Genomic DNA, 10196 nt, shown 5'->3' with positions numbered 1-10196 from the left:
TCATGATAGTGGGAGCATAAATGTTGTGCTTGTATGATTATTAAGGTAAGTATTGCAATTTAGCAATATTAATTATAGAAAACAAGAGTTATACTTTGCAAAGTCGTAAGGGTTGAATAGTTGTTTTGCTATAATTAAGGGAGAGAATATTATGCTTCATTTCTAATCTAAAGGCTTAGGTTGTGGAATGTTAATAAATTTAGTCAAGGATACATAGTGTTATGGCATTGTTCGAATTGTGAGAACGTGGCACATTAAATATTATGGTAGAAGATTGATAAAGTATCATATCTTTATGTAAGACATTATGCATCGTATCCCATACGCTTCGGGTATAGGATTGATTGCTAGTGCTATTATATTTGACCATTCTAAAATTTTCCAAATGTCTAGCGCATTTAGAGGGAAAAATGACTAGAATCGGTTTTGACTAAAATAATTAAACAACTATCAAAGGACGATCCAAAGCTCGCTAAGGATTGGTCGCTTGTGAGTAGTTGGAATTATGGTATTAGATTGACTATATTGACATTATTATGAGTAGATAATATTCTATTAAGAATAAGTTGCCGTATGGCAAAATATGGAAATGTTTCCATATTGGGAGTTGGATATTGAGAATCTATGTCTGGATTAGAAACTTTTATGCAAGAAGGATGTTTAAAGGAATGTACTTTGAATGAGAGACATCATATCTATAGAATTGCTTCTGATAGAGAATGGCCAAGTCTTGATGATTTTGAGCTATGATTACGAAAGGATCATTGCATAAAATGTTAGAATCTAGCATATTCTATAAGTGGCAAGAATTTGATATTCTTATACTTATGATAAGGATTGGGAGTTGTGAAATGGGTATGATTGGAAATGTGTTCATTTATTCTATTTCACAAAGTAAGGACCGTAGGTAAACATTGTGTGCATGCTAAGAGCATGGGACAATTGTTGTTATAATTCAAGTAAGAAGTTGATTACCCGAAACAACAAATAATGAGTAATCAATATGGTGATTAAATAAAAAAATTTATTTATACCCAGAGTTTGGGGCCATATGGGATTAGTATTATTGTGTTTCACTTTGCATGTTTTGACTTCCTAAATAATTAAATTGATTCAGAACAATCAAATTATTCGAACGGACCACAGTCGTTCATATGTTGGAAGTAGGTATGAATGAAGACTATCGTGAATTGGTGTGTGGATTGTCTAAAGTGTATTAGACATAAGCAAATGTTTGCTGCAACGTTCATGAGTGCTTATGAATATGATTTGAGCATTGGATTAAACCCACGCTCACTTGGATCACTTCATGGATTTTATCACGAGTGATTGGTGAGACGACAATATCTTATATTCTTGAAACCGAGATGTGTGAGTTGTATCTTGCGAGTCGGTTACATATTGATAATATGTAAATGCACCAGTAACTTGGTGTTATAAAACATATTACTGTGTGTGATTCGGTGAGTGAGTGCAAGCAAGCATTGAATCAAAGTTTATCCGTTCCTTTTATCCAAAGTAGGATGAAAGCGATATCTTTGGGCCCCTCGATGATTTAGTGATGGCACCCTAAGCGCTTGGCCAAGCCGGGACTAATTTGATGCGTTCAAATGTAGTCTATTGTCAGTCGTCATAAATCGGAAATTGGGAAACAGTATAGAGAGAATGATTGAAATCCATGTCTCGCATCTATACGATATTTAGAATGGAAGAATATATGATCCCTTATCTAAAGGACGCATATCTGATGAGATCAGAGTTGTCAACAGCTTTTGAAAGCTACGATTGCAGATCAGGATCTGAAGTCATAGGCAAAATAGTTATTAGACTTATCCAAGTGGGAGACTATTGGATTAGTGTCTAAGTCCATAACTATTTTGATATGTACTTGACCCGATAATGCATGGCCCTTTTGGGTTGCCTTCACCAAAACAACTTGATAGGATGAATTATGGAGATAGAAGATTAATTATGATTTATTAATATATTATGAGAATAATATATTAAAGGAGAAATCATATTGTTTAATTAATATTAGTCAAGAATTAATTGATAATTAATTTTGTGGCTAAAAGAGATTAATTAAACTTAAGGGACTGGAACTGTAATTATAAGATAATTGCATTTAGGCTATGGATCACCTTGGAATAATAGGTTGGACGAATTCTATGGGGAAACCCATTAGAAATCGTCCAAGGGTTATTCTAAAAGGGTTCATGGGCTGCTTTGGGCTTAAGCAGTCAAATTAGGGTTTCCTAGTTGAAAACCCTAATAGCCTACATGTATATATAGTACCCTTAAGCCCCAAAATGAGAGAAGGGTTCCACTAGGGTTCCTACACGTTTTGGGTAGCCTCCCCTCTCTTTGTTCTTCATCCTCTTGCTCTTGGTGTTTGTGAACCAATAGAGGAGAGACACTTGTAACTCTAAGCTTTCTAAAGCCATTACAAGGAGGATTTGAGATTGTTATTGCTACATAACAATCAAGGTAAGATCTAAACCCCATTCTTATGTTAATATGATTAATAGTATGCTAGATCTAGGGTTTAAAGTCTTGGATGAATTGCATGTACAATCGAGAAACCTAGATCCAAGCATTAGGGTTTGTATGAGCACATAGGATGTTCTTATGGCTAAAACCCATCAATATAATCAAAGGCAAGAAAAAAATGCTACAAACAAAGCTTAATAACCAAGAAACAAAGGCCACAAAATCAAGGGTGGATTTACATTGTGTTTCGGATGGTACTAACAACCCCTCAAAATTTACCGTTAAGTGCAAAAATTAATGTAAATTCGTTAAAATCCGTCACAAATCCATTGGAAATTCATCAAATTAATTCCTAATAAATGTAATTTCAAAGTAAATATGTTTGTGTAACCTTTTTACTGATGATTTTGTGACAAAAATTACGATCAAAAATGAGTTTTTATAGTAGTGCATCCTTAAAAGAATCATGCACCCCCCATATTTTTTTGCGTTCAAACAAAATGCAATCAAACTTACGAACTAAGAATCAAAGACAAGAACACATGAGGATTATTGATGGTAAGAAACTATTGGGGGTTAGCATGAGAGACTAAACATGTTAATTTAGTTTGAAATAGGTACCAAATGTTCAATAAAGTAGATAGTTGGACAAAAGATGTCATGAACACCTAACATCAGGGACCAAACATGAAATTTAGTCGGTAACCAATAAATAGCTTGAACGGATGATGGATCATAACTGTGCATGCCCCGTCTACTTCAATTTTGCAGAGAAACCCTTAGCGTGCTGTTCACGCCCAAATCATAATCTTCGCAACAATGCATAACAAGATTGATGATTTGGTTCCCCTACTAATTAAAACCTATAAATATCTTGAGACGGATCAAATCTGTGTCTCTCACTATCTGTTCAATTCTGCGCAACAATCCCTTAGCGTGTGATTGACGCCCAGTTTTCGAATCCCCACAATCCAATCCATATGAAGAAGGGAACTAAGAGAAAGGCTGCTCAAGCGACCCGTAAGGATGAAAAAGCTTCTACTTCAACAGAACCTGTCACTGTTAGAAATATGGTTTAGTGGCACTTGGAAATCTGAGAATCGTGATAATCACTTTCAAATCGAAGTATTTGGGTGGTACTCCCAAATCCTCAATTGGATAAGACTCAGATAAAATCAAAGAGAAAGAAAGAGAGAATGAGATGGTGTAATTTTTGTGAGTACTAGAAAACTGACTAAAATTGGTTATATACATTCATTGTCTGAAAAACTGTCAAAACTGTCATATAACAGTTTTCTCAACAGTCAAAACTGTTATAAATCCGGGTTTGGTATAAGGATTAATGCAAAGTCAAAACCGGGTCAAATATTCAAAATTTGGATTTTCTGATGCATTTTTAATACAGCTCGATCCCAGCCAGGGGCTCTGCCCCTTGGACCCCGCCAGGGGCTGCCGCCCCTTGGACCCCGGACCCCCGTTCGTTCAGGGGTTTCGACCTTAAATGACAGTGTACTTTGATACTTGATCAAACTTAAACAAGTCTGTACTCCACACCTTCCTTACTTGTTTAATATTTATCAAGATCATTTTTAGTCAACAAAGTAATCCCATTACACTTAAATAACATTGATGATAACAAATCACCAACAGTCACCACCATTGAAGAACAACACCAACAACAGAATAAGGAACACGACAAAATTGGTCGACCAACAAAACGCTCAAAGGTTTCGAAGCCTCTTGAACCGGAGCCTGAGTTCTTCGACGAACAACGTGAACTGGTAAAATAACTGTCTTTCTGATTGTGTTTTGATGGAAAGTATTGCACAGCAAACACTTCTTCTTCATGCATATCATATTTAAACAACAAAGTGCGAATGATTATTGAAAATATGTATGTATTTTGGTGTTATAACCTCAACTTTTGTGTCAAAACTCGATGTATGTATCTAATTTTATCTTCTATGTATTGTTACTTATTGTTTTTGCAGGAGGACTTATGGAAGCAGGTTTTCCCTGTTGGAACAGAGGTATGTATATTTATGTTAAATCTCATTAATTTCTTTACATTGTGATTGTGTTAAGATGATACTCATTTGATTTTACATTTTCTTGACAGTGGGAGCTGCTTGACTTGCTTTCTGAATACAAGTGGAATTTCTCAAATCTTGAAGTGAGTTACATTGTTAATATGTTGTTATTCGCGTTTCCCAAAGTTTTATGCATTGAGAAAAATATAAATGGTTAGAAATATAACCAACCAAGCTTTAAATCGGTTTTCCAATTATACAACAGGATGCATTTGAAGAGGGTGGGGTATTACATGGGAAAAAAGTCTACCTCTTCAGTTGTACAGAGTGTAAGTAGTGAATGAAAACCAAAAATTTTTAAAACTTTTTTAAAGCTCATTGTTTCATACATAAAGCCTAGAACTTTGACTCAATATCATAAGTTCATAACCCTTTTTTTTTGGCTTTTGCAGCAGGTGGTAAATCAAGAGTAATCTTAATACCTACAGTGGTTGCTGTAAGTGGAACAATTTCTTTATTCTTGTAATAGTCATTGTTAAGAGCATTCTTTCTATTCCATTGTTGATTGTTATTAGTTTTATTTATTATATTTAGTTATTTACCTTTTTTAAACATTGAACAGGTTGTATCTCCATTTCCACCTTCTGATAAGATTGGAGTTAAATCTGTACAAAGAGAGAAAGAAGCAATTCTTGACATGAAACGAATGAAAATGGATTGGGTTCCATATATTCCATTAGGAAAATGGTAATTATCAATTCTTCAATTCCATTTTTGTTGGTGTTTACATTTCCATGAATCTCATTCTTACAGAGGCTCTTCAGTTGAAAGGCTTAAATCTCAAATCTTCATTCTAAGTTGTGTCCAAAGAAGGTATTCTTTGTTAAATCATAATTCTATTTTGCATGTTTCTTTTAAAAAAATAAAAAAATAAAAATAGTTCTTGAATTCTCACTATCTGATTTTGAATCAGGGCTGGTTTAAAACAACTGGATGAATATATCGTGTCAAGGATTTCGGATATTGCTTACCATGTAAGTACATAATATGTGGATTCATTGGAATTAATTAACAAAAGAATCATAATCTTTGTTGAATATAATACACTGTTATTTATTTAAAAGAGTTAAAACTTTTCATTGTGTTTACATATAATAATAATAAGTTGTTTTTGACTTTTGTTGTTACAGACTTTTATCATCCTTTTAAGGATGATGATACAGAACAAAGTACTATTGTGAACATCATATATTCCACAGATCAAAAGCCTGTAAGTTGATCTTTTTAGCATTTGTCATATGATTTTTTTTAGCATTTGTTTAATTAAATTTAACTTTATAAAGGTTGTCTGTGAGTTTGATTGGGAGCTGGATGAACTTGAGGTGAGATACATTTCTTTCTTTTTCTAATTTTTATATCTTTCTTGACTTTTTCATATATTTTTGTAAAATCAATGTTGTTTTGTAGAATCATGTGAATGCTAATTGTAAATAGGATTTATTTTTTTGCCATTAATGAGGTTGAGGTTTGAATCTACTATAATAAATGAAAATTTTTTGCCACATGTCCTCTTCTCCTTCATTTGGACACTTGGCATTTTCTAAAAATTTTAAATTTTTTATTTTCCACTTGTCATTTTATTGTATTTTTCATTTTATTAAATTAAAATTCCACATTTAATGTGTAATGTAATATATATATGTAAAGTATTTATTAGAAAGGGTTTATATATGTAATGTATTTAATACATTAAAATTTTAATAATTCAAAATTTTTTTTTCATTTTTCTTATAAATTCAAACTTTTCAAATTGTTAAAATTTCATATTTTTTTTAATTAAACCCATGTAATACATGGGTCACACACCTAGTGTTTGATAATAAACCACAATTTGTATAATCATTAAAACTCGTGTAATTTTTTTTGTAGGAATTCACTGATGACCTCATTAAAGCAGAGGAGATGTCTGAAGATCAGAAGGATGCCTTTAAGGTAAAAGTCAAACTTTGACCCTGTTTTGTTTTATTGGAATCCAAATGTAGGAAATATCAATCTGCTTTTATGGTGATTTGTTTATTATAGCATCTTATTACTTTCATTTCTTCCCATTACAACATTCTCAAATGTTTTTAATGGAAAAAAGAATAGTTTGTTCAGTTGTCTTTATTGGAAGTATTTACTAAATAAAATATTTATTTTTATAGGAATTTGTCAAGGAAAAGGTTCGAGAAGGAAAGAGAGCTAATCGTGAGGTAACTTTGTGAAATCAGTTGTTTATTATAGGGAAATCTCCAGAAAAGTCCTAAAATTTTAATCCAATTTATGAAAAAGTCCCAAAATAAATTTTATTTACAGAAAAGCATAGAATACCGGTTAAAACTTCGAAAAAACCCTTTTCGGCTGGTTTCGCAGATTTTGCCGGTATTCTGTCCTTTTTCGTTAGTTTGCTCAAAATATTGGGACTTTTCCAAAAATTACATAATAACCAAAATATTGGGACTTTTTTGAAAATTACCATGAAATTAATGGATATTATTATTAACAAATCTTTTATAAATTACATAATAACCAAAATATTGGTGGCCTAAGTACTCCTCTATTGTTTCCTGACCACTCAAACTCTCTACGTTCTTCCTATGCATTGTTGTGGGTATGATGGTGAGATGAAATTAGTTAGCATTCCTCTAATGTTGGTGTTCTTCTTATGTTGTTTAACCTAATTACCAACCAACATTCATACCTTACATGTTAACAATCATCGGCTAACACACATCTATAAAATGTGAAAAGTGAACCCTGAATGATAATTTATATGGAAACAAGTGAAGGGTGATTATCTATTTAAATTGTCATTCAAAGTTTACTTTTCACTCTCGATAGATGTGTGTAATTTTATGGTTGTTACCGGGTAATGTTTGGAGGTTAGGTGGTAGTTAGGTTAAAGAACATAATGAAAGATCTATATGTTCGTGTAATGATATTTTCTAATAACACGTGATCATATAGCATCATGCTTAATAGCAAGTAGACACTTATTGATTGTGTATTAATAAATATTATCAACTCTTGTATTGGTCACGCCTAATAGAGTACTTCTCACTATGACACCCACAACGATACATATGAACAACATAGAGACTTTGAAGTGGTCAACAAACAATTGAGAAGTACATAGTCGACCATTCTATTTCTAGAAATTAACAACAAATGTATTTCCTTTGTTTATAATAAAAAAAAGTATTTTTTATGTTTATAAATGATTTGTTAATAATAATATCCATTAATTTCATAGTAATTTTCAAAAAAGTCCCAATATTTTTGGTTATCGGGTAATTTTCAGAAAAGTCCTAATATTTTGAGCAAACTAACGAAAAAGGACAAAATACCGGCTAAATCTACGAAACCGGCCAAAAAGGGTTTTTTCGAAGTTTTAGCCGGTATTCTGTGCTTTTCTGTAAACAAAAATTAGTTTGAGACTTTTTCATAAATTGAACTAAAATTTTAGGACTTTTCTGGAGATTTCCCTTTATTATATATATTTATATTTAGTATATACTAACTAGTTTATAACCTCTAGAACCATGGTTACAAAATTAATTAAACTTTCATAGTAAAACTCAAAATTATTAATCAATTATTTTAAATAAATTATTAATTAAGAGATATTTTTATATTTATATAAAATTATAGTCGCTGATTCAAATAAATACATGAAATTATCACCTTATAATTTGTATTAATTTTATTTTATTTTTTATTCTAATGTTATTAATTTAATGTAATTAAAATGGGAAATTTAAAATTTGAAATGGAGAATCAATAGTTTGACAAAGTGGCATGACATTAATTAGGCCTAATAGGGTAACACATGGCAAAAAAAACTACTCTTTTATTATTATAGGAAGATAGGAAGATATACTTGAGCTTTTGTTGTAGTTGCTTTATTATTATTATTATTGATATTATTATTATTATTAATTTTTTATTAGGTAAGGGAAAAGAGGAAGAATATTCGAGAGTCAATGAGTGAAGAGCAAAAGGCTGCATTTCACAACATTCAGTTTTATAAATTCTACCCTCTTAACACACCCAACACCCAAGATTCCGAGTGTTTAAAGGTTTGATATTTTTTTTTCCTTCTTTTATACAAAAGAATATGCTTTTTGACCTTTGATGCAAAATGACCTATTTGCCCTTGATTTAGATGATCAACAGCATATGTTTATCATCACCGTTTAGTGATATTTGTTAACCATGTGTGTTTTTCTTGCACTTTCAGACTCCTTTCATAAATAGGTATTACGGAAAGGCACATCAAGTACTTTGACTGAATTACCCTCAAGGCTGATGAGAAAGATGCAAGCAGGTTTTCTTTGGAAGACATTAAGAGATTTTTGTAGCGCTATATATTAGTTTATAGTTTTAGGAACTTTGTCCTTGACTTGTTGACATTTATTAACTTATCTCATTTTGTTATCGATGAATGTTTTGTTATAATATATATATATATATATATATATATATATATATATATATATGCGGTAGAAGAATCTCACTTCTCAGGATCCTCGGGGCTTCGGAATTTGCTTCGGGGCTCGGGAATGATACCGGGGCTTCGGGATATAATTGGCTAACAAAACGATGCAAAACTTAGAGAGAAAAAGAAGAAAAATGGCAAGGCAAATGGCTGATCTCGGTTTCTATTTATAGTCTGTTGGGTTTGGGATTACGCTGGGCGTACTCTTCGGATAAGCTTTGGTATGCGTGTCACAATCTTCAAAAATTCATAACTTTCGCATACGAACTTCGTTTTTAACGTTCTTTATATCCACGCGTAGGTGAGATTATGATCTACAACTTTCATTTAGACTCTGTTGGTTAATTTTGATTTTATTTTTATTATATTATTTTTAGTAGGCCGAGACAGGAAAACTCCGTTATAAATTCATATTTCTTCATCCGATGTCTGTTTTCGTCTGTCTTTTTACCGTTGGACTACTATCAACAAGATCTTTGATTCTCGTTTAGATTGTTTCGGTTAAAAACCACTCGATCTCAAATCGAGTATTTGGGCTGCATACCGCTAAGTCAAAACTTAGAAAAATCATAATTTGCTCATACGAAGTCAGATTCGGACGTTCTTTTTATGCACACTCATGGTTTAACGAACTCTACGACTTTTGTTTAGATCACTAAGGCTAAATATAAATCTAACGTAAATTCACTTTTTACGTCGTTCAGCGTCGTATCGGTTTTGTCGCGAAACTTCGATAGATCATAACTTCTTCGTTATAACTCGGATTTTAGCGTTCTTTATATGCACGGAAAACCTTGTGACATATACTACAACTTAGTTAAGGTTATTCATTCTAAATAATCTTCTATCAAAAAGTCATTTTTGACGCTTATCATCTCTAAATTGACTAACCCTAATCTACGGGCGTTACACAATGTCACAATAAGAGATACAGGAAGGTAACCTGCTTGAATTGCTTCTTTGATATTGAAGTTTATTTTTAAATGGTTTAAATGCAAGAAGGTTATAGTTACGCGGTTTAGTTTTATTTTTATTATTTTTGAGATAACTTTAATTTTTAATTTTCTTTTTGATATTAATGTATCGATTCACACACATTCCAAGAATACTATTTTAGTTCCAAGTGTTGATCACACGAG

The 10196-nt window shown here is 31.9% G+C and overlaps 1 pseudogene across 1 annotated transcript; it reads left to right on the top strand.

Moving 5' to 3' along the window:
- The first annotated feature begins 2990 nt into the window (after positions 1–2990).
- Positions 2991–8947, top strand: LOC145040618 (protein HEAT INTOLERANT 4-like; annotated as a pseudogene). Its single transcript, XR_013679900.1, has 15 exons — positions 2991–3048; positions 4141–4271; positions 4482–4520; positions 4610–4663; positions 4786–4849; positions 4973–5016; positions 5143–5267; positions 5334–5393; positions 5494–5554; positions 5711–5790; positions 5864–5902; positions 6450–6512; positions 6725–6772; positions 8510–8638; positions 8800–8947. The product of XR_013679900.1 is annotated as a protein HEAT INTOLERANT 4-like (transcript).
- The last annotated feature ends 1249 nt before the right edge of the window (positions 8948–10196 follow it).

The sequence above is a fragment of the Lactuca saligna genome, chromosome 4 (assembly GCF_052625555.1).
Source record: "Lactuca saligna cultivar CGN05327 chromosome 4, ASM5262555v1, whole genome shotgun sequence".
NCBI lineage: Eukaryota > Viridiplantae > Streptophyta > Magnoliopsida > Asterales > Asteraceae > Lactuca > Lactuca saligna.
The sequence above is the reverse complement of the archived record's forward strand: the minus strand, read 5'-3'. Positions and strand labels throughout refer to the sequence as shown.